Source organism: Arachis hypogaea, chromosome 18, assembly GCF_003086295.3.
Source record: "Arachis hypogaea cultivar Tifrunner chromosome 18, arahy.Tifrunner.gnm2.J5K5, whole genome shotgun sequence".
Lineage (NCBI taxonomy): Eukaryota > Viridiplantae > Streptophyta > Magnoliopsida > Fabales > Fabaceae > Arachis > Arachis hypogaea.
This window is the reverse complement of record NC_092053.1, coordinates 45,972,781-45,998,445: the sequence shown is the minus strand read 5'-3', so window position 1 is coordinate 45,998,445 and position 25,665 is coordinate 45,972,781. Positions and strand designations below refer to the sequence as shown.

At 39.1% G+C, this 25,665-nt stretch overlaps 1 non-coding gene across 1 annotated transcript; it reads right to left on the bottom strand.

Annotated features, from left to right (window-relative positions):
• Positions 1-5,185: 5,185 nt before the first annotated feature.
• On the bottom strand, positions 5,186-5,293 carry LOC112773921 (small nucleolar RNA R71). Its single transcript, XR_003188442.1, has one exon. It is a non-coding gene; the product is annotated as a small nucleolar RNA R71 (small nucleolar RNA).
• Positions 5,294-25,665: the final 20,372 nt, after the last annotated feature.

Sequence of the window (25,665 nt, the reverse complement as noted above, 5' to 3'; positions counted from 1 at the left end):
TACTAAAAAAAATGACTAAAAGGAATACTCCTATTATTACTAATTAAAAAGGCCCCAAAGTTTGATTTAGTGGCTTTATTAGTTCACTGAGGAATTTTCTTCACTCTTGCACACCAAGAGCCTGGCTGTTCTCAATAAACAGGTAGGTAAATGAGCATTGGAATTTGGAATCGGTAGCAGCAAGTCTTATGAATGAATCTGAGATTTGATATTATAATTTTTAATTATAGTTGATAAGAAGAAAGATGGTTAAAAGTGCCAAAAAAAGCATAAAGTAGAAAGCTAGCAAATCAGAAATCTATGGGAATCTGCAGGCTGTGTTTATAGAAATGGATAGCACTCAAGATATAAGCATAAGCCTTCAAACCTTGTCCCAATTGAAGAATAGCTAAGTTTATATTATTCATCTTGAATTGTGATTTTTCACAGAATCATTCAGTGGCGAAAGAACTAGCTGAATTAAATAAATCATAAACTCACCCAGATTTATGAACTTGAAATAAATAAATCAAAGTAGACATAATAAATAAATTAATAACAGTGACAAGCATACGCAAACCCAGATTTTCTTTGCTTGTGGAAAATTGTTAGTAGCATTGCATATAATATAGGTCACTAGAATTGATATGATTCTTTGAAAAATCACTAAGAAAAATCACTGTAAGGACACTATTCTATTCTTTATCAGAAGGTTAAACAACGCAGCTTCATTAACAAATAATCTAACAATACTCATTAATATCTTAAACCACGTAGCTTCATCAATTCATAGAACCCCCAAATTAAAACCCATATTTCACAGATTAAAACCCCCAAATTAAAACCCCTAAAATCAGAACCCTAAACCTCTGAAATTTCAGAACCAAATAGAAATCAATACATACATAATCAACACGGAGATGACGATGATGAGAAGCACGGAGATGACGATGGTGAGGGCGGCGCAGCGATGATTTGTGCAGAACGGCGAAGAAGAGCGATGGTCTATGCAGTGGTGACAATGGCAAAGGTGATGAGCGACGATGGTGAACGGTGAGTGGTGACTGGCGGTGAGTGGTTACTAGGTGGCGATGGTCAACAGCGATGGTAAGAATGGCGAAGGTGAGAGTTGTGCGCGACAGGGTTGGTGAAGGTAAGGGCGGCGCAGCGACGAGATGATGATGGTAAGGGTGGCGCAGCGACGAGGAGGAGGGCGAAGAGAAGCGACGGTGAGTGGTGAGTGAGAGGGTTTCTGTAGCGAGAGTGTTTCTTCAATGGTGAGCTTTGGAGGGTTCTAAAAGGGAATCGAGATGAAGGCTAAGACTGGGTTTTGGATTTGGAGGGACAAAAATTTAATTAAGTGTGTGAGTTTTGCTTTCAAAAACTGAGGAAAAAAATTTATTAAGTGTCAAATGTTTTGCTCTAGATACATTAGGCATCACTTTTGAAGTGCACCCAAAACTTTATAAATAGGCTACTCTTTAAAAGCGTTCTCTTAGATACAAAAAGTGAACCCATAAATATTAACATACAGCTACGCTTTTTAAGTGATTTCTATAATACCTAAGGCTACACTTTTTAAATGATGCCAAAATTGTTTTTCCTTTTCTCTTATAAAAAGGCATCACTGAAAAAAGCGTTGCCTATTCTATGAATAGGCTACGCTTTTTAAATGTAGCTTAAAAAAAGTGTGGCTGAATAGGTATTTTTCTTGTAGTGTCAACGCCCAAACTGGCACAAAAGCTGGCGTTCAACTCCAAGAATGACCTCTCCACGTGTAGACTTCAAGCTCAGCCCAAGCACACACCAAGTGGGCCCCGGAAGTGGATTTATGCATCAATTACTTACTTCTGTAAACCCTAGTAGTTAGTTTATTATAAATAGGACCTTTTACTATTGTATTAGACATCCTGGATTGTATATTTTGATCCTGTGATCACGTTTTGGGGGCTGGCCTCTCGGCCATGCCTGGACCTTCCTCACTTATGTATTTTCAACGGTAGAGTTTCTACACTCCATAGATTAAGGTGTGGAGCTCTGTTGTTCCTTAAAGATTAATGCAAAGTACTACTGTTTTTCTATTCAATTCATCTTATTTCGCTTCTAAGATATTCATTCGCACTTCAACCTGAATGTGATGAACGTGACAATCATCATCATTCCTTATGAACGCGTGCCTGACAACCACCTCCGTTCTACCTTAGATTGAATGAGTGTCTCTTAGATCTCTTAATCGGAATCTTCGTGGTGTAAGCTAGAATGATGGCGGCATTCAAGAGAATCCGGAAAGTCTAAACCTTGTCTGTGGTATTCCGAGTAGGATTCAATGATTGAATGACTGTGACGAGCTTCAAACTCGCGAGTGCTGGGCATAGTGACAGACGCAAAAGGAGGGTGAATCCTATTCCAGCATGATCGGGAACCTCAGATGATTAGCCGTGCCGTGACAGGGCATCTTGGACCATTTTCACAAGAGGAGGGGATGTAGCCACTGACAACGGTGATGCCCTTGCATAAAGCCAGCCATAGAAAGGAGTAAGACGGATTGGATGAAGACAGTAGGAAAGCAGAGGTTCAGAGGAATAAATGCATCTCCATACGCTTATCTGAAATTCTCACCAATGATTTACATAAGTATTTCTATCCTTATTTTAGTATTAATTTCAAAAACTCTATAACTATTTTACTTGGAAGACCCAGTGCACTTGCTGGTTAGTTATGCGAAGTTGTGAAGATATGTTTAGACCATGGTTTTGTGCATCCGTTTTTGGTGCCATTGCCAGGGAATCAACTTCGAACAACAATTCAGAACCTGAGTAACAATTTCGCATACCATGTTTTTGGCGCCGTTGCCGGGGATTGTTCGAGTTTGGACAACTGACGGTTCATCTTGTTGCTCAGATTAGGTAATTTTCTTTTTGTTTTGTTTTCAAAAATTTTTCAAAAATTTTTCAAAAATTTCTCATCTGTTTTCGAAAAAAAAAAACAAAAATGTTTTCAAAAAAATATATATATTTTTCTTCAGAATTTTTAAGAATGAATTCTAGTGTTTCATGAAACATGTTGAATCCTATCTGGCTGTAAAGCCATACCTAAACTGCTTTAGGATTGGTCTTCAACTAATCACCTCAATGGATGTAATTTACATACTAGAGCTTGGCTGGCTGTTAAGCCATGTCTAACCCTTTGATTGGAGCTTTAGACTAAAGAGCATAAGATTCCTGGAATTCATATTAAAAATTTTGGAATCCTTATTTTTCTTTTTCAAAATGATTTTCGAAAAAAATTAAAAGAAAATAGAAAAAAAAATAGAAAATCATAAAAATAAAAAATATTTTGTGTTTCTTATTTGAGTCTTGAGTCATGTTATAAGTTTGGTGTCAATTGCATGTGCATCTTGCATTTATTTGAAAATTCATGCATTCATAGTGTTCTTCATGATCTTCAAGTTGTTCTTGGTAAGTCTTCTTGTTTGATCTTTGCATTTGCATGTTTTGTGTCTTTTCTTGTTTTTCATATGCATTCCTGAATTCTTTATGTCTAAGCATTAAAGAATTCTAAGTTTGGTGTCTTGCATGTTTTCTTTGCATTAAAAAATTTTCAAAAATGTGTTATTGATGTTCATCATGATCTTCATAGTGTTCTTGGTGTTCATCTTGACATTCATAGCATTCTTGCATGCATTCATTGTTTTGATCCATAACTTTCATGCATTGCATCATTTTTCTTGTTTTTCTCTCTCATCATAAAAATTCAAAAATAAAAAAAATATCTTTCCCTTTTTCTCTCTTAAAATTTCGAAAATTAGATTTGAATTTTTCAAAAATTTTTAAAATCTAGTTGTTTTTATGAGTCAAATCAAATTTTCAATTTAAAAATCTTATCTTTTTCAAAATCTTTTTCAAAAATCAAATCTTTTTCATTTTTCTTAGTTATTTTCGAAAATTATAAAAATATTTTTCAAAAATCTTTTTCTTAATTTTATATCATAATTTTCGAAAATAACATCATCAATTAATGTTTTGATTCAAAAATTTCAAGTTTGTTACTTGCTTGTTAAGAAAGATTCAAACTTTAAGTTCTAGAATCATATCTTGTGATTTCTTGTAAATCAAGTTATTAATTGAGATTTTAAAAATCAAATTTTTTTCAAAAACTAATTTCTATCATATCTTTTCAAAAATATCTTCTTATCTTACCTTTTTCAAAAATTTGATTTCAAAATATCTTTTCTAACTTCTTATCTTCTTATCTTTTCAAAATTGATTTTCAAATTTGTTTCAACTAACTAACTAACTTTTTGTTTGTTTCTCATCTTTTTCAAAACCACCTAACTAACTCTCTCTCTCTATTTTCGAAAATATCTTCCCCCTTTTTTTTCAAAAATTTCTTTTTAATTAACTAATTATTTTATTTTTTTATTTGAATTTTCGAAAAAAAACTGCTAACCTTTTTCAAAATTATTTTCGAAAATCCTCTCCCTCTCTCATCTTATTCTATTCATTTATTCATCTACTAACATCTCTTCCTCACATTACTCCCCAAATTCGAACCCCCTCTTCTATCTGTGTTCGAATTTTTTCTTCTATTCTTCTTCTACTAACAATAAGGAAACTCTTTACTGTGACATAGAGGATTCTTCTTCTTTTCTTTTTCTCTTCTCTTTCTTATGAGCAGGGACAAAGAAAAAGGCATTCTTGTTGAAGCTGATCCAGAACCTGAAAGGACTCTGAAGAGAAAACTAAGAGAAGCTAAATTACAACAATCCAGAGTCAACCTTATTGAAAATTTTGAACAAGTAAAGGAGATGGCAGCCGAACCCAACAACAATAATGCAAGGAGAATGCTTGGTGACTTTACTGCACCTAATTCCAATTTACATGGAAGAAGCATCTCCATTCCTACCATTGGAGCAAACAATTTTGAGCTGAAACCTCAGCTAGTTTCTCTGATGCAGCAGAACTGCAAGTTTCATGGACTTCCATCTGAAGATCCTTTTCAGTTCTTAACTGAATTCTTGCAGATCTGTGATACTGTTAAGAATAATGGAGTAGATCCTGAAGTCTACAGGCTCATGCTTTTCCCTTTTGCTGTAAGAGACAGAGCTAGAATATGGTTGGACTCTCAACCCAAAGACAACCTGAACTCTTGGGATAAACTGGTCACGGCTTTCTTAGCCAAGTTCTTTCCTCCTCAAAAGCTGAGCAAGCTTAGAGCTGATGTTCAAACCTTCAGACAGAAAGAAGGTGAATCCCTCTATGAAGCTTGGGAAAGATACAAGCAGCTGACCAAAAAGTGTCCTTCTGACATGCTTTCAGAATGGACCATCCTGGATATATTCTATGATGGTTTATCTGAGCTATCAAAGATGTCATTGGATACTTCTACAGGTGGATCCATTCACCTAAAGAAAACACCTGCAGAAGCTCAAGAACTCATTGACATGGTTGCTAATAACCATTTTATGTACACTTCTGAGAGGAATCATGTGAGTAATGGGACGCCTATGAAGAAGGGAGTTCTTGAAATTGATACTCTGAATGCCATATTGGCTCAGAATAAAATATTGACTCAGCAAGTCAATATGATTTCTCAGAGTCTGAATGGAATGCAAGCTGCATCCAACAGTACTCAAGAGGCATCTTCTGAGGAAGAAGCTTATGATCCTGAGAACCCTGCAATAGCAGAGTTAAAATACATGGGTGAACCATATGAAAACACCTACAATCCATCATGGAGAAATCACCCAAATCTCTCATGAAAGGATCAAAAGCCTCAACAAGGCTTTAATAATGGTGGAAGAAACAGGTTTAGCAATAGCAAGCCTTTTCCATCATCCACTCAGCAACAGACAGAGAATTCTGAGCAGAATCCATCTAGCTTAGAAAATTTAGTCTCTGATCTATCTAAGGCCACTGTGAGTTTCATGAATGAAACAAGGTCTTCCATTAGAAATTTGGAAGCACAAGTGGGCCAGCTAAGTAAAAGGATCACTGAAATCCCTCCTAGTACTCTTCCAAGCAATACAGAAGAGAATCCAAAAGGAGAGTGCAAGGCCATTGAATTAATTACCATGGCCGAACCCACAAGAGAGGAGAAGGACGTGAATCCCAAGGAAGAAGACCTCCTGGGACGTCCAGTGATCAATAAGGAGCTTCCCTCTGAGGAACCAAAGGACTCTGAGGCTCATCTAGAGACCATAGAGATTCTATTGAACCTCCTTATGCCATTCATGAGCTCTGATGAGTATTCCTCTTCTGAAGAGAATGAGGATGTTACTGAAGAGCAAGCTGCCAAGTTCCTTGGTGCAATCATGAAGCTAAATGCCAAATTATTTGGCATTGATACTTGGGAAGATGAACCTCCCTTGTTCACCAATGAACTAAGTGATCTGGATCAACTGACATTGCCTCATAAGAGACAGGATCCTGGAAAGTTCATAATACCTTGTACCATAGGCACCATGATCTTTAAGGCTTTGTGTGACCTTGGTTTAGGGATAAACCTCATGCCCCTCTCTGTAATAGAGAAACTGGGAATCTATGGGGTGCAAGCTGCTAAAATCTCATTAGAGATGGCAGACAATTCAAGAAAACAGGCTTATAGACAAGTAGAGGACGTGTTAGTAAAGGTTGAAGGCCTTTACATCCCTGCTGATTTCATAGTCCTGAATACTGGAAAAGAAGAGGATGAATCCATCATCCTAGGAAGAACTTTCCTAGCCACAGCAAGAGCTGTGATTGATGTGGACAGAGGAGAATTGATCCTTCAATTAAATGAAGACAACCTTGTGTTTACAACTCAAGGATCTCTCTTTGCATCCATGGAGAGGAAGCATAAAAAGCTTCTCTCAAAGTAGAGTCAAACAAAGCCCCCACAGTCAAACTCTAAGTTTGGTGTTGGAAGGCCACAACCAAACTCTATGTTTGGTGTCAAACCTCCATATCCAAACTCTAAGTTTGGTGTTGGGAGGTCTCAACAAAGCTCTGCACATCTGTGAGGCTCCATGAGAGCCCACTGTCAAGCTATTGACATTAAAGAAGCGCTTGTTTGGAGGCAACCCAATGTTTATTTATCTAATTTTATTTTTGTCTTTCATGTTTTCTTAGGTTCATGATCATGTAGAGTCACAAAATAAACGAAAAATATAGAAACAGAATCAAAAACAGCAGAAGAAAAATCACACCCTGGAGGAAGCACCTGTCTGGCGTTCAACGCCAGAACAAAACATGGTTTTGGCACTGAACGCCCAAAATGGGCAGTATCTGGGCACTGAACGCCCAAAATGGGCAGCATCTGGGCGCTGAACGCCAGAATTGCACCCTGGAGAAGAGCTGGCGCTGAACGCCCAGAACAAGCATGGTTCTGGCATTCAACGCCAAAAATGTGCAATAAATGGGCGTTGAACGCCCAAAATGGGCACCAACCTGGCGCTGAACGCCCAGAGTTGTGTGCAAGGGCATTTTGCATGCCTAAATTGGTGCAGGGATATAAATGCCTTGACACCTCAAGATCTGTGGACCTCACAGGATCATCTCAGGATCTGTGGACCCCACAGGATCCCCACCTTCCTTCCTCATAATCCTAGTTTTTTTTCCACATCTTCTTCTTCATCTATTCCTTCTTCTTTTGCTCGAGGGCGAGCAACATTCTAAGTTTGGTGTGGTAAAATGATGAGCGGATAATTTATACGCTTTTTGACACTGTTTTTAGTATGTTTTTAGTAGGATCTAGTTACTTTTAGGGATGTTTTCATTAGTTTTTATGTTAAATTCACATTTCTGAACTTTACTACGAGTTTGTGTGTTTTTCTGTGATTTCAGGTATTTTCTGGCTGAAATTGAGGGACTTGAGCAAAAATCAGATTCAGAGGTTGAAGAAGGACTGCTGATGCTGTTGGATTCTGACCTCCCTGCACTCAAAGTGGATTTTCTAGAGCTACAGAACTCGAAATGGCGCGCTTCCAATTGCGTTGGGAGGTAGACATCCAGGGCTTTCCAGCAATGTATAATAGTCCATACTTTGGCCAAGAATTGACGACGTAAACTGGCGTTCAACGCCAGCCTTCTGCCCAAATCTGGCGTCCAGCGCCAGAAAAGGATCCAAAACCAGAGTTGAACGCCCAAACTGGCACAGAAACTGGCGTTCAACTCCACAAATGGCCTCTGCACGTGCTACACTTAAGCTCAGCCCAAACACACACCAAGTGGGCCCAGGAAGTGGATTTATGCATCAATTACTCACTCATGTAAACCCTAGTGACTAGTTTATTATAAATAGGACCTCTTACTATTGTATTAGACGTCTTTTTGACCATCTTTGGATTACCTTATGATCCTTTGATCACGTTTTAGGGGGCTGGCCATCTCGGCCATGCCTGGACCTTTCACTTATGTATTTTCAACGGTAGAGTTTCTACACTCCATAGATTAAGGTGTGGAGCTCTGCTGTTCCTCAAAGATTAATGCAAAGTACTACTGTTTTCTATTCAATTCTTCTTATTTCGCTTCTAAGATATCCATTCGCACCCAAGAACGTGATGAAGGTGATGATTATTTGTGACGCTCATCATTCTTCTCCCTTATGAACGCGTGCCTGACAAACACTTCTGTTCTACATGAAATAAGCAATAATGAGTATCTCTTAGATCTCCTAACCAGAATCTTCGTGGCGTAAGCTAGAATGATGGCGGCATTCAAGAGAATCCGGAAGGTCTAAACCTTGTCTGTGGTATTCTGAGTAGGATTCAATGATTGAATGACTGTGACGAGCTTCAAACTCGCGAGTGCTGGGCGTTAGTGACAGACGCAAAAGGAGGGTGAATCCTATTCCAGCATGATCGGGAACCGACAGATGAATAGCCGTGCCGTGACAGGGTGTATGAGCATATTATTCACTGAGAGGAGGGGATGTAGCCACTGACAACGGTGATGCCCTTGCATAAAGCCAGCCATGGAAAGGAGTAAGACTGATTGGATGAAGATAGCAGGAAAGCAGAGGTTCAGAGGAACGAAAAGCATCTCCATTCGCTTATCTGAAATTCCTACCAATGATTTACATAAGTATCTCTATCCCTATTTTATTATATAATATTCGAAAACACCATTATCACTTTATATCCGCCTGACTGAGATTTACAAGGTGACCATAGCTTGCTTCATACCAACAATCTCCGTGGGATTCGACCCTTACTCACGTAAGGTATTACTTGGACGACCCAGTGCACTTGCTGGTTAGTTGTATCGAAGTTGTGACAACTATGTATTGAGATCAGAGCACCAAGTTGCTCACGTGCAAGGAATAGTTCGAGCCTGGAGATCACAATTTCGTGCACCATAAAACAATTATGTAAAGGATCTATAGCTCAGTGGTAGAACATGTGGCTGCAAATCAAGAGATCCCTGAGATACCTCAGGGGATGCACTTCCCTCCACATAGTTATTGGAAGCAACTGAGGATAGAAATACCAAAAATCACTAGGAATCAAAGCACAAAGGCAAGGAAGAGACATAGAAGAGCTCAAGAACATCATTGGTTCCTCAAGAAGGAAACGCCATCATCACTAAGGTGGACTCATTCCTTGTTCTTACTTTCTCTGTTTTTCATTTTCTATGTTAAGTGCTTATCCATGTTTGTGTCTTGATTACATGATCATTAGTAGTTAGTAACTGATGACAAGTCATCTTAGCCCATTTTAGCTAGTCTTTTTCTTTTGTTTTCATTAGAATTATGCACTTTCTTAAGCTACAAGCAAGCTAATTGAGTAGAATTTCATGTTTCCCTTGATTGAACCAACCATATGTGAATTCATGCCATTTCATGAGGTTTTAAGCTATAATTGTTGCATATTGTGGAAGATTGAATACCTCATGATTTTGAGCAAAACTTTGATTAGTTTGGTTGATCAATGATAGGTGAAGAAGGCTTGGAGAAAGGTTGAAGCAAAGAGGAATGGCTAGGAGTGAAGAGAGGACAATGGAATAAGTGAAAATTGAACCGGGTTGCATGAAGTTAGCCCCAACGTTAGCCCCCTAACTTGGAGGCTAACGTTGGGCATGTGAATCACTCTTTGGAAGTAGCCAACGTTAGCTCCAACGTTAGCCCCCTAACTTGGAGGCTAACGTTGGAACTTGAGAGTTTCTCCCTGGGCTACCAACGTTTGCGCCAACGTTAGCCCCCTAACTTGGAGGCTAACGTTGGCACTTAAATCACAATGGGGGAGTAGGCAACGTTTGCGCCAACGTTAGCCCCCTAACGTGGAGGCTAACGTTGGCGCCAATCACACCAAGCAAGGCCAACGTTAGGGTCAAAGTTAGACCCCTAACGTTGGCGCCAACGTCCACACCAGAAGGATGTGGTTTGCTGATATGAAAAGTTAGGGTCAAAGTTAGACCCCTAACTTTGGCCCTAACGTTGAAGACCAACGTTGGGTAACTTCATTTCCGGTTCAATTGGTTCACTTCGGTTCTTCTTCAATCTTCAAGAGCAATCAACCAAGGCCTCTTTCAACCCAATTCCATCAAGAACAAAGGCCCAACTCAAGGCTTGAAGATCATTTTGGAAAGTGTATAAATAGGAGAGAATTCAAGTTTTCAAGGAGCTTTCCTTTTGGAATTTTCACAATAGTTTTCGGAGAGCTTTTGAACTTGAGTGAACTTTAATTTCTTTGCTTTCATTGCTTTCATTTTCCATTTACTTTTGTCTTGGATCTTGGATTGGAGAATTGAAGAAATTCTGTTTCAATCTCAATCTTGGATCTCTCTGTTTATTTACTGCTTAATTGAATTCCATTTCCGGTTCATTGCTCATCATCTCTTTTCTTTGCAATTTACAATTTCCTTGCTATTGTTCTTGTTGGATCTAGGAAGGCATTGAGATCTAGACTTGGTTTTCTAGTCTCTGGGTCCTGAGATCTAAATTTCTCATTTCAATTCCCTGTTTATTGCTTTTTCTGTTCATTTACTTTACTGCTTCAAGATCCGGTTCAATCCCAATTCCCTTTCCCTCTTCTGTTTGATGCAATTTAATTTTTCCTTGTTTAAATTCTACAAATCCATTCCCCAATTCCCTTTACATTTCAAGCAATTTATATTCCTTGCACTTTAAGATTCCGCAATTTACATTTCTTGCACTTTAAGTTTCTGCCATTTAATTTCTTGTTCTTTAAGTTTCAGCAATTTATTTCTTGTTCTCTTTACTTCAATGCAATTTACATTCTGCAAGTCACACAATCATCAACCAAATCTTGATTCGCTTGACTAAATCAACCACTAAACTAAAATTGCTCAATCCTTCAATCCCTGTGGGATCGACCTCACTCCCGTGAGTTTTTATTACTTGATACGACCCGGTACACTTGCCGGTTGGATTGTGATGTTTAGTGAGAGATTCGTTTCTCACCAAAATATCTCATCAAGTTTTTGGCGCCGTTGCCGGGGATTGATTAGATTGACAATGATTAAGTGAGGTGGTAATCTAGATCAAGCACTTTTTCTTTATTTTTCTTTAACTTTTGACTAACCCACTAACTGTTTGAAGTTTTGTCTCAACCGGCTGCATCCAATTTTCAAGAGAATCACTGTGTTTTCTATTGATTGATTTATATGTCACAGGGAAGAAGGAGTTTCTGAGAAAGAAGAACATCACAACATGAAGCCACAACTCATTACACTAATAGAGAACAATTGTTCCTATGGTGGAAATCCCGCGGAGGACTCTAAACAGCACCTATCCATTTTTCTGAAAACATGTGGGGCTGTCAATCTCAATGGTGTAGACCATGATACCATTAAGCTCATGTTATTTCCCTTCTCACTGAAGGATGAAGCGGCACAATGGCTTGAAACCTTTCCTCAAGGAAGTATAACTAGTTGGGATGAATTGGTTGCCAAGTTTCTAGCCAAATTCTCCTCACCCCAACAACACATCAAGATGAAAGAAGGAGTACCTCCATTCATACAAAGAGAGGAAGAACCACTGCTCAAAGCATGGGAGAGATACAAGAAATCAAATGACAAGGTGGATTTTCGAGCATTCTACGAAGGATTAACCACCGAAACAAGAAAAGCAGTAGATTACTTCTCAGATGGCCTACTCAAGGCAACAGCAACCATCCAAGGAACTGCAGAGTTCAGTGACGAAAGAGCCAATAACCAACACTCATTTGAGACGCCACGGAATGCAATTTCAGAAAAGGGAGTAATGAATCTTGAAGGAGTGAGAGCAATCATGAATCAAAACAAGCAGCTACACCAGCAAACACAGCAGCAATTGGAATCAATAGCCAGACAAATTGATTCTCTACATTCAGCCACAGTGAATACACAATTTCCACCATGGAAACCACACTCTTATCTAAGAATGAGGGAATCTCAGTATCAGGAACAAAGGGACTTCAACTATAATAACCCCAACTTCCCAAACCTGCAAAAACATCACCATACCAACAAAAATCACTACACACCACCCCAATATACACACCTCCAACCTTATCCTACCCCACCACCTGCCCAAAATGACTTCCATCAATCACCAAACTTTACACAGTCACAACCAATCCTAAACTTTCAAAAACTCTATGTTCTAGAAATGATGATGGAAAGGTTGATGAAAATCCAAGAAATGACATTAATAGAGTAGGAGGACATAAGGAAAAACCAAGAGGCATATCTCAAGAGAATTGAAAAGTACATGGAACAAATGGTTCAAAACCCTGCTAAATTGGGTGAGAGAGAGGGAAATATATCCCTAAGAGCCACTGAAGATGACTCGAAGAACAATGAAAAAGCTGCTGAGTTGAAAGGGAAGATAGTTATGGAAAACAAGGAGAAGCCTACGGTAAGAGGAGGAAACCAAAGGCAACTGAGACTTCAACTTCCATGATCAGAGGATGAAGAATGTCAAGCTAGTGACAATAAAAGAGCGCTTGTTGGGAGGCAACCCAACCTGAGGTAGTTTTCTTTCCATAGTTATTTTAATAAAAAGGTTAATTAACTTCATCTATAATGCAAGAAGCTAAGTTTGGTGTTGCACACCAACACAATCTAAGGGAGAATGAAGGATTCTAAGTTTGGTGTTCCACCAAAATCTTACTTCAAAGCACATTCTCACTTTCTGCATAATATAGGCTTCAAGCATACTGGATGAACTAGTTAGCCATTTTACTGCATTTCTTAGTTTCCAGTTCTATCACTTGTGAAAGAGAAAAAGAAATTATCACACATGGTTAACCATGGGCAAGGTACTAAGTTTGGTGTTCCCACACCAAAGTAAGTTCAAAAAGCCCGCAAATAAATCATGAAAATTAACCATTGTTTCCAAGTGCTTGGGGAACAAGCAACTTTCAATATCACTGCAGAGGCCCATACAAGCTGTTAGAAGGATTAAGCATCATCAACCAAAGAGACAAAAGATGAACTTAAAGGACAGTAATGATGATGATGAGAAGAAGGAAATCAAGCAAACTTCAACAGGTTGTATTGTTAAGTCATTGTTTTGCATCAAATATTGCTGTGATTGAAAGTTGGATTGTATCCTGATCTGTCCTGCCTATCTGCATAGCATAGTTTTTTTTATTTACCCCTGCCTGCCTGCATAACATGGTCTTTCTTTATAAGTCAATAAGCAAGGTGTCTGATCATTCACAACATTCTTATCTTCAAAACTTGTTTGCACTCAATTTTCAAGAAATGCATCACATGAAAGTTCTTTGAAAAGAAGGATTAAGGAATTAAACAATTTTGAGGCAAGCAAAAGATTAGGAGAAGTGGTGGTTCTGGTTATATGATTTTGTACTGAGGTTGCATGCTTGTGAAAACTTGCATGGGAGCTCATAGGCGGGACATGAAGTTCAAAGAAGTATTGTGGAGATTCTCAAAAATCTATTGATCCAAGAAGCAGCAAACAAAACAAAAGAAAGAAAAGAAAATACAAAAACAAAAAGAACATGGCCCAAGGCTCTGAGCATCAATTACTAGGCAGAAAAGAAAGAAGAAACAATGACTCAAAGAGTTGTTAGCCTGGTAAAATGCTTGTGGTTGAAGTGTGTCAAGGAAGAGGCTTGAGCAAGTAAATCCTCAGGGGTGCTTCAACACCTAATACCTTAAAACCAACTGGTTTAGGAGTATTGATTGAAAGCTTATCTAAAGAGCCGCCTTGAGACATGATACTTAGAGTCGAGGCCAAAGCACAGAAACTATAAGCTGCTTCAAGGTGATTACATATATAGAGATCTCCATGATACCATTTGGATGAAAATCCTAAGACTTACGACTCCCAATATGTAAGGACTAGTGAGCACTGAAGCCCTTGCATGAGCATATGATTTAGAGTTCACCCCACTGATACTTGATCACTTCACTCACTGCACTTTACAAATGTTCCTCAATCCATCTTAATTGAAAGAACCTTGGAGCATAAATCTATTTCTTGCTTGGGGACAAGCAAGCTTTAAGTTTGGTGTTGTGATGACAAGTCATCTTAGCCCATTTTAGCTAGTCTTTTTCTTTTGTTTTCATTAGAATTATGCACTTTCTTAAGCTACAAGCAAGCTAATTGAGTAGAATTTCATGTTTCCCTTGATTGAACCAACCATATGTGAATTCATGCCATTTCATGAGGTTTTAAGCTATAATTGTTGCATATTGTGGAAGATTGAATACCTCATGATTTTGAGCAAAACTTTGATTAGTTTGGTTGATCAATGATAGGTGAAGAAGGCTTGGAGAAAGGTTGAAGCAAAGAGGAATGGCTAGGAGTGAAGAGAGGACAATGGAATAAGTAAAAATTGAACCGGGTTGCATGAAGTTAGCCCTAACGTTAGCCCCCTAACTTGGAGGCTAACGTTGGGCATGTGAATCACTCTTTGGAAGTAGCCAACGTTAGCTCCAACGTTAGCCCCCTAACTTGGAGGCTAACGTTGGAACTTGAGAGTTTCTCCCTGGGCTACCAACGTTTGCGCCAACGTTAGCCCCCTAACTTGGAGGCTAACGTTGGCACTTAAATCACAATGGGGGAGTAGGCAACGTTTGCGCCAACGTTAGCCCCCTAACGTGGAGGCTAACGTTGGCGCCAATCACACCAAGCAAGCCAACGTTAGGGTCAAAGTTAGACCCCTAACGTTGGCGCCAACGTCCACACCAGAAGGATGTGGTTTGCTGATATGAAAAGTTAGGGTCAAAGTTAGACCCCTAACTTTGGCCCTAACGTTGAAGACCAACGTTGGGTAACTTCATTTCCGGTTCAATTGGTTCACTTCGGTTCTTCTTCAATCTTCAAGAGCAATCAACCAAGGCCTCTTTCAACCCAATTCCATCAAGAACAAAGGCCCAACTCAAGGCTTGAAGATCATTTTGGAAAGTGTATAAATAGGAGAGAATTCAAGTTTTCAAGGAGCTTTCCTTTTGGAATTTTCACAATAGTTTTCGGAGAGCTTTTGAACTTGAGTGAACTTTAATTTCTTTGCTTTCATTGCTTTCATTTTCCATTTACTTTTGTCTTGGATCTTGGATTGGAGAATTGAAGAAATTCTGTTTCAATCTCAATCTTGGATCTCTCTGTTTATTTACTGCTTAATTGAATTCCATTTCCGGTTCATTGCTCATCATCTCTTTTCTTTGCAATTTACAATTTCCTTGCTATTGTTCTTGTTGGATCTAGGAAGGCATTGAGATCTAGACTTGGTTTTCTAGTCTCTGGGTCCTGAGATCTAAATTTCTCATTTCAATTCCCTGTTTATTGCTTTTTCTGTTCATTTACTTTACTGCTTCAAGATCCGGTTCAATCCCAATTCCCTTTCCCTCTTCTGTTTGATGCAATTTAATTTTTCCTTGTTTAAATTCTACAAATCCATTCCCCAATTCCCTTTACATTTCAAGCAATTTATATTCCTTGCACTTTAAGATTCCGCAATTTACATTTCTTGCACTTTAAGTTTCTGCCATTTAATTTCTTGTTCTTTAAGTTTCAGCAATTTATTTCTTGTTCTCTTTACTTCAATGCAATTTACATTCTGCAAGTCACACAATCATCAACCAAATCTTGATTCGCTTGACTAAATCAACCACTAAACTAAAATTGCTCAATCCTTCAATCCCTGTGGGATCGACCTCACTCCCGTGAGTTTTTATTACTTGATACGACCCGGTACACTTGCCGGTTGGATTGTGATGTTTAGTGAGAGATTCTTTTCTCACCAAAATATCTCATCAGTAACCATGTCTTAAAAGTTATGAATGTCCTATGAATCCATCACCTCTCTTAAATGAAAAATGTTTGAATTCAAAAGAACAAGAAGTACATGAGTTTTGAATTTATCCTTGAACTTAGTTTAATTACATTGATGTGGTGACAATGCTTCTTGTTTTCTGAATGAATGCTTGAACAGTGCAAATGTCTTTTGAAGTTGTTGTTTAAGAATGTTAAATATGTTGGCTCTTGAAAGAATGATGACTAGGAGACATGTTATTTGATAATCTGAAAAATCATAAAAATGATTCTTGAAGTAAGAAAAAGCAACAAAGAACAAAGCTTGCAAAAAAAAGCCATAACCAAATAGAAAAAAAAAGGCGAAAAAAAATAGAAAGAAAAAGCAAGTAGAAAAAGCCAAAAGCTCTTAAAACCAAGAGGCAAGAGCAAAAAGCCAATAACCCTTAAAACCAAAAGGCAAGGGCAAATAAAGAGGATCCCAAGGCTTTCAACATCAGTGGATAGGAGGGCCTATAGGAATAAAATCCTGGTCTAAGCGGCTAAACCAAGTTGTCCCTAACCATGTGCTTGTGGCGTGAAGGTGTCAAGTGAAAACTTGAGACTGAGCGGTTAAAGTCAAGGTCCAAAGCAAAAAAAGAGTGTGCTTAAGAACCCTGGACACCTCTAATTAGAGACTTTAGCAAAGCTGAGTCACAATCTGAAAAGGTTCACCCAATTATGTGTCTGTGGCATTTATGTATCCGGTGGTAATACTGGAAAACAAAGTGCTTAGGGCCACGGCCAAGACTCATAAAGAAGCTGTGTTCAAGAATCATCATACTGAACTAGGAGAATCAATAACACTATCTGAACTCTGAGTTCCTATAGATGCCAATCATTCTGAACCTCAATGGATAAAGTGAGATGCCAGAACTATTCAATAGGCAAAAAGCTATAAGTCCCGCTCATTTGATTGGAGCTATGTTTTATTGATAGTTTGGAATTTATAGTATATTCTCTTCTTTTTATCCTATTTGATTTTCAGTTGCTTGGGGAGAAGCAACAATTTAAGTTTGGTGTTGTGATGAGCGGATAATTTATACGCTTTTTGGCATTATTTTTAGTATGTTTTTAGTAGGATCTAGTTACTTTTAGGGATGCTTTCATTAGTTTTTATGTTAAATTCACATTTCTGGACTTTACTATGAGTTTGTGTGTTTTTCTATGATTTCAGGTATTTTCTGGCTGAAATTGAGGGACTTGAGCAAAAATCAGATTCAGAGGTTGAAGAAGGACTGCTGATGCTGTTGGATTCTGACCTCCCTGCACTCAAAATGGATTTTCTGGAGCTACAGAACTCAAAATGGCGCTCTTCCAATTGAATTGGAAAGTAGACATCCAGGGCTTTCCAGCAATGTATAATAGTCCATACTTTGCCCAAGTTTAGACAACGAAAACTGGCGTTTAACGCCAGCTCTCTGCCCAATTCTGGCGTCCAGCGCCAGAAACAAGTTGCAAAGTGGAGTTCAACGCCCAAACTGGCACAAAAGCTGGCGTTCAACTCCAAGAATGACCTCTCCACGTGTAGACTTCAAGCTCAGCCCAAGCACACACCAAGTGGGCCCCAAAAGTGGATTTATGCATCAATTACTTACTTCTGTAAACCCTAGTAGCTAGTTTATTATAAATAGGACCTTTTACTATTGTATTAGACATCCTGGATTGTATATTTTGATCCTGTGATCACGTTTTGGGGGCTGGCCTCTCGGCCATGCCTGGACCTTCTTCACTTATGTATTTTCAACGGTAGAGTTTCTACACTCCATAGATTAAGGTGTGGAGCTCTGCTGTTCCTCAAAGATTAATGCAAAGTACTACTGTTTTTCTATTCAATTCATCTTATTTCGCTTCTAAGATATTCTTTCGCACTTCAACCTGAATGTGATGAACGTGACAATCATCATCATTCCTTATGAACGCGTGCCTGACAACCACCTCCGTTCTACCTTAGATTGAATGAGTGTCTCTTAGATCTCTTAATCGGAATCTTCGTGGTGTAAGCTAGAATGATGGCGGCATTCAAGAGAATCCGGAAAGTCTAAACCTTGTCTGTGGTATTCTGAGTAGGATTCAATGATTGAATGACTGTGACGAGCTTCAAACTCGCGAGTGCTGGGCGTAGTGACAGACGCAAAAGGAGGGTGAATCCTATTCCAGCATGATCGGGAACCTCAGATGATTAGCCGTGCCGTGACAGGGCATCTTGGACCATTTTCACAAGAGGAGGGGATGTAGCCACTAACAACGGTGATGCCCTTGCATAAAGCCAGCCATAGAAAGGAGTAAGACGGATTGGATGAAGACAGCAGGAAAGCAGAGGTTCAGAGGAATAAATGCATCTCTATACGCTTATCTTAAATTCTCACCAATGATTTACATAAGTATTTCTATCCTTATTTTAGTATTAATTTCGAAAACTCTATAACTATTTTATATCTGCCTGACTGAGCTTTACAAGGTGACCATAGCTTGCTTCATACCAACAATCTCCGTGGGATTCGACCCTTACTCACGTAAGGTATTACTTGGATGACCCAGTGCACTTGCTGGTTAGTTATGCGAAGTTGTGAAGATATGTTTAGACCATGGTTCTGTGCATCCATTTTTGGTGCCATTGCCAGGGAATCAATTTCGAACAACAATTCACAACCTGAGTAACAATTTCGCATACCACCTATCCTTGATGGAGTTCTCTCAAGATAAAAGTGATAATTAAAGGTTGCCTGCTCAGTTATCCTTTACCAGATAAAGGAAAGTTAAGCAAGTTGGAAATCAGTTTCTATTCACAAGTTCTAATCCTCTCCCTTGGGAAGGACTAGTGTCAGTGATTAGAGGGCGACCCAACGCGAAACCCAACTATAATTTTACTCTTGAGCATCCAACTCAAGGTCCTCCTGTCAATCAACTCCCAATCAAGTTGTAGAACTACTCTCTCATTATGATTGTAAAATCCACGAAATAAGAAAGGGAAATATTGAAAGACCTGATAAATAATAATCAAAAGGATCAATTAAAAATAAAAATAGTTCTTGTATTAATAAATTCTAAAAATAATTCAATAATAATTCTGAGTAAATAAAGGACATGGAAGAGTAAGTGACAAGTAAGGAAACAAACTAGAATGACGAAGTCTTGACGGAAGTAATAACTCTTCTCAATATCCCAGTCCAAGAAGCAGTAAAATCAAAATCCTAAGAACTATGAATGTGTAGAGAGAAAACCTAGAGGAGGAGTAAAATCAGATATAAAACTAAGATTATGCGAAATGAATGTTGTGTTCTGGTCTCTGCATGTTCCCTGGCTCTAATCTGCTTTTCTGGGCCGAAAACTAGGTCAAAGCAGGGCCCAAAATTGCCCCCAGCAAATTCTGCAAATTCTGCAGATCGTGCATGTCACGCGATCGCGTCATCCAGGCGTTCGCGTCATCTAGCGTTTTGCCTTGCCACGCGTGCGCGTCGTCCACGCCTTCGCGTTACTTGTGCAATTTCCAATCCGCGCGGTCGCGTGAGCCATGCGTCCGTGTCACTGCAATTTCCTCTATGTCGCGCGGTCGCGTGAGCCATGCGTCCGCGTCACTTTTCGCTGGTCATCTCCTCAATTTCTTATGTTCCTTCCATTTTTGCAAGCTTCCTTTCTAATCTCCAAGTTATTCATGCCCTATAAAGCCTGAAACACTTAACACACGTCAAGCTTAAGATCCACAAACTTATTGATGCACGGAAACTTGTCCTTTAACAAATCTCCCTCGGCAAGTATACCGAATTGTCGTCAAGTAAAAACTCACAATAGAGTGAGGTTGAATCCCACAGGGATTGATTGGTCAAGCAATTTTAATTGGAAGAATGTTCTAGTTGAGCTAAGCAGAAATTGGGTTGAGAATTACTGGAAATTAAATGGCGGGAAAGTAAATGCAGAAAATAAATGACGGAAGGTAAATTGCAGAATCTTAAATGGGGAAGGGGAGTTTAGCATGAAAGTAAATAGTAGAAAGTAAAGAGAATGGGTAAGATCAGAAATGGAGAGTTCATTGGGCTTAGGAGATGTTGCATTCTCCGGATCAAGTTCATTTTCATCTCTTCCTCAATCAATGCATTCATTGATCTCCTTGGCAATATTAAGTGATTGAATTCCAATTCCTTAGTAATTCAATATCTCAAACCAGATCAATAGCCAATTCCTTGGTCTAATTGCTCATGAGAAGAGATGAAGTGTGGTCACTGATTATACCACATGTATTTCTAAATCAAAGTATTGGGAGAATTATATGTCACCATATCCGCCCAAACCCCAATTTGGTCCAACATGAGAAAGCAATTCTAGCATGATCTCTTCATTCCTCTTCCAAGGTTCAGAAGAGATCCGAGTATGAATAGCTTCTTTTCCAAGATAACTACTCAATTGGATAAAGATTGAAAGCTTTCTAGTAAAATCAAGAGAAAAGAGAGAAGAAGGATAATGAAAACTATTATTGATCCATCAAATTACAACAGAGCTCCCTAACCCAATGAAAGGGGTTTAGTTGTTCATAGCTCTGGGAATGAAAAGCATAGATGGAGAGTACATTCTGAGAATTAAACTAAAAGTTACAGAGAAAGTAAAATACAGAGAGTAATTCTAATAATGCCAAAAGCTCCTCTTCTAATTCAAAACTACCTCTATATATACTACTCTTCTGATCTTCTAGTTGGTTCTTCAAGTCTTGGATATGGGCCTTTGGATCTTGAGTTTGAAGCAGTTATCCTCTTCAGTGGGCTTAGCTTTACTTGCAGAGAGAAAGTGTGAAGCAGGCAGGGACTTTAGCTTAGGACGTTAGTGGCGTTAACGTTAAGTGAAAGTGTGGATTCGAGAACGTTAGTGACAATCACCTTTTTCACTAACGTTCCTAACCCAGGCATGATCTACATTAACTTCAACGTTAGTGGCACCAACGTGACCACTAACATGGCCTCTTGGTCCTTCGCACACGTTATTGGGACTTACCTTTTCCAATAACGTTGAGAGTCCTCCCTTCCCCCTACGTTAGAGTTCACGTTAGTGTGGCTAATGTGACCATTAACGTAGGCTTGCCAAATCTTCGAGAACGTTAGTGACACTTACCTTTGTCACTAACATTCCAAAACGCCCCTACTTCCCACGTTAGAGTTCACGTTAACTAGGTTAACGTGGCTTCTAACGTGGTAGTGATAGCCATCTCCAACGTTAGTGACAAAGGTGAGTGTCACTAACGTTGGCTCATCATTCTTCCCTCCACGTTAGCTTCCACGTTAACTAAGTTAACGTTGCTCATAGTGGCTCATTCCAACATTAGTGACAAAGGTGGGTGTCACTAACGTTGGGGATTCTTTGCTCCCTCCACGTTAGAGTCCACGTTAACTTAGTTAACGTGGCAACTAATGTGGCTCAAAGTGGCTTAGTCCAACGTTAGTGACAAAGGTGAGTGTCACTAACGTTGGCCATTCTTTTGCTTCTCCACGTTAGAGTCCACATTAATTGAGTTAACGTGGCTCTTAACGTGGCCAATATGAGCTTGGTCCAACGTTAGTGACAAAGGTGAGTGTCACTAACGTTGGCTTCATTTTCTTCTTCCATGTTAGAGTTCACATTAACTTAGTTAACGTGACTCTTAACATGGGCTATGATGGCTTCGAGGACATTATTGGCGATTACTTTTCTCATTAACGTTGCAAGCTAGCTCCCTTTCCACGTTAGTGGTCACGTTAGTTAAACTAACGTGGCTGTTAACGTGGTTCTTCCTTGCTTCCTTTGTCTTGAAATAAAGCAGTAGAGTGCATCAAAGTTCTAATCCAAGTCATGAGACATGCATCATCCAATTTGTCATTTAATTCATGCATAATTCTCATGAAATCATGTAAAGTGCACAATGTTTGCTTGAATCAAGATGTAAGTGAAATTCTACCCAAAACTTGCTTATTTTCTAACAAAGTGCATGAAACTACCCTAAAACCATAAAGAAAAGGTCAGTGAAACTGGCCAAAATGCCCTGGCATCGCAACACCAAACTTAAAGCTTGCTTGTCCCTAAGCAAGTACTGGTACAAGAGAATGATGAATGAAATGATAAGAGGAATGAATCATTATTGTGGAAGTCATGTCCTTGGTTTTATGGTGTTTTCATGCATAGCAACTTAGGTTCATTCCTTCACTGGCTTTCAGACCTTTATCATGTTCTGGAATACTCACTTGATTGCACCCTTTGAGACTTTTATTTATTGATCCCTTTGTCTTTCCAAGGTTTATTTCTTCCTTAGGCTAAGTGTTCTGTGTGGGGGAGACTCTTTAAGATAAGCTTTCAGCCAACACTCCTGAACCAGTTGGTTCAAGGTGCTAGGTGTTGAAGCACCCCTAAGGACTTACTCCCTCAAGTTTTTCTCCCCCATACATGCACACTACAGGCACATGGTTTGTTATTTTCTTCCCTTGAGGTCTTGGTGTCCAGCACCTCTTTGGGTTACTAAATGTTCTATAGCAAGGTTGCTCTTGATAGTGGATTCTCAGTTGATAATCTCGGGTTAGTTAACCCAAGTTACCAAGTGATGAAGCACTCCTAAGAACTTATTCATCCAAGCAGATCCTTGGTACAAGAGCACCACAGACACATCCCTCAAGATTCAAGCCCTTGGTGCCTAGCCTTATTCTTTATTAACTTTTCTTTCCTTTTCAACTCTTATTGTTCTTTTCCTTTTTCTTATTAGGATCTTATTATCTAGCTAGTCTCATGGGGTGTGTTTCAAGCATATGATTTAGGACAGATAGTTGTCTTCCCACCTTGTTGGTGAACCAACTTAGCTAATCTATTACCATACCATAAACTTAGGAACTTACTCCACAATATGAACTCCACTCTGATTTTTCATAACATACATTCTCTTTTTATTTAACTTAAAAGGACAAGCATACAAGTAGGCAAGGTGAAGATGTAGCAGGTATCTTGGACAGCACACATATGACAAAAGCAATAAAAACAAGCATTAAATTCTAATGATTTAAACTAATTAGTAACTATTAATCAAGGGCACATTCGGACTTCCAATTTTTAGCATTCCAAGTATATGGAATTAAGTAACAATACAACCTTCTGGTGATGGTTTCTAGCTGTCTCTTTGTTGTCATCATCCATAGTTTTTGCATTCTACTCCACTTCCTTGGATGATGGTGCATCATTTCTCCAGAAGATTCCTGCAAGGTTATTGGAAGTTGCTTGTTCCCAAAGCACTTGAGAAATAGTTAGCCTGCATGTATGCTTGTAAATTTCTGAACTTAATCTGGTGTGTGAACACCAAACTTAGTTCCTTGCCTAGTACAACAGATTCAATACATGCAGAGAACCTCATGTGTTATTATTAATAAGACAACTATGAACTTAAGACTAAACTACTACTAAGTGGTTCCCCTGATTGGTTGGAGTTAGCAATTTGCCATTGGAGTGTAGTGTGATTCTAACTAGTATCTCTGGTGGAACACCAAACTTAGAATTACACTTTCACTCTTGGATTATTTTGGTGTGTAACACCAAACTTAGCTCCTCACAATACAGGGGAAACTACTTGTGATTTTTATTGAAATGACAATGAAAAGGGAACTACCTTAAGTTGGGTTGCCTCCCAACAAAGCGCTCTTTTAGCGTCGCTAGCTCGACGATTCCTCCATTACTTGAGATGGTACTTCACTTTGGGGTTTTCACCCATGTTGCCCATGTAGTGTTTGAGCCTTTGTCCATTTACAGTGAAAGTCCTCTTCGAACTCTCATCTATGATTTCTATGTGTCCATATGGCGATACCTGTGTGACAAGAAAGGGTCCTGACCACCTTGATTTGAGTTTTCCTGGGAACAGTCTCAATTTAGAGTTGTAGAGGAGTACTTGCTGCCCCTTTTCAAAAGTCTTTGGTGCCAGATGGAGGTCATGTCTTCTCTTCGCCTTTTCTTTATAAATCTTGGCATTTTCATAAACTTGAGATCTAAACTCCTCCATCTCTTGCAGCTGCAAGATCCTCTTTGCACCAGCAGCAATGCTGTCAAAATTTAGTATCTTGAGAGCCCAGAGAGCTTTGTGTTCCAGCTCCAATGGTAAATGACAAGCTTTCCCATACACCAGTTGATATGGTGACATCCCGATCGGTGTTTTGAATGCTGTTCTGTATGCCCAGAGAGCATCATCTAGCTTCTTCGACCAGTCCTTTCTTGCTGCTCCTACAGTTTTCTCCAGAATTCTTTTCAATTCTTTGTTGGATATCTCGGTTTGCCCACTTGTTTGGGGGTGGTAAGGCATGGCAACCTTATGTTTTACCCCGTATCTCAAGAGAAGAGCTTCTAGTGGTCTGTTACAGAAATAGCTTCCTCCATCACTGATGAGTCCTCATGGGACTCCGAACTGGCTAAAAATATTCTTTCTGAGGAAGTTCATGACCACCTTCTTATCATTTGTTGGGGCTGCAATAGCTTCTACCCACTTGGAGACATAATCCACTGCCACCAAGATATACTTGTTTGAATATAAGGTTGGGTATGGTCCCATGAAATTGATTCCCCATACGTCGAACAGTTCCAGCTCTAAGATGAAATTCTGTGGCATCTCATTTCTCTTGGGTAGGTTTTCAGCTCTTTGGCACTCATTGCAGCTCCTTGCTACTTCTTTGGCATCCTTGAAAAGGGTTGGCCAAAAGAATCCACTCTGTAACACCTTTGCGTCAGTTATTTCCCCTCCAAAGTGGCCTCCATAGTACGAGCCATGGCAGTTCCATAGGACTTCTCTTCCTTCTTCTTCTGAAATACATCTTCTCAGGATTTCATCTGAACACTTCTTGAAGAGATATGGCTCATCCCAGACAAAATATTTTGCATCATTGATGAGCTTTCTTTTTTGATGTTTGTTGATTTCTGGAGATAAAGCCCCAGTTGCCTTGAAGTTGGCAATGTTTGCAAACCATGGTGCTTTGTGAACCGTCATCAGTTGCTCATCTGGGAAGAGGTCATTTACACTTGTATCATGTGTTCCATCTTTATTATGAGGGATTCTGGATAGGTGATCTGCTACCTTGTTCTCCACTCCTTTCTTGTCTCTAATCTCAATATTGAATTCCTGCAACAATAAGATCCATCTTATTAGTCTTGGATTTAATTCTTGCTTGGCAAAAAAATATTTAAGTGCTGTGTGATCTGTGAAAACAATCACTTTAGCACCAATGAGGTATGATTTAAACTTGTAAAATGCGAAAACTATTGCCAGCAACTCCTTTTCAGTAGTGGTATAATTTCTTTGAGTTTCATTAAGGACTTTGCTAGCATAGTATATCACATGTACTAAGTTATCTCTCCTCTGCCCCAACATGGCCCCAACTGCAAAATCAGATGCATCACACATCAATTCAAATGGTAGGTTCCAATCAGGTGGGGAAATGATAGGGGCAGAGGACAACTTCTTTT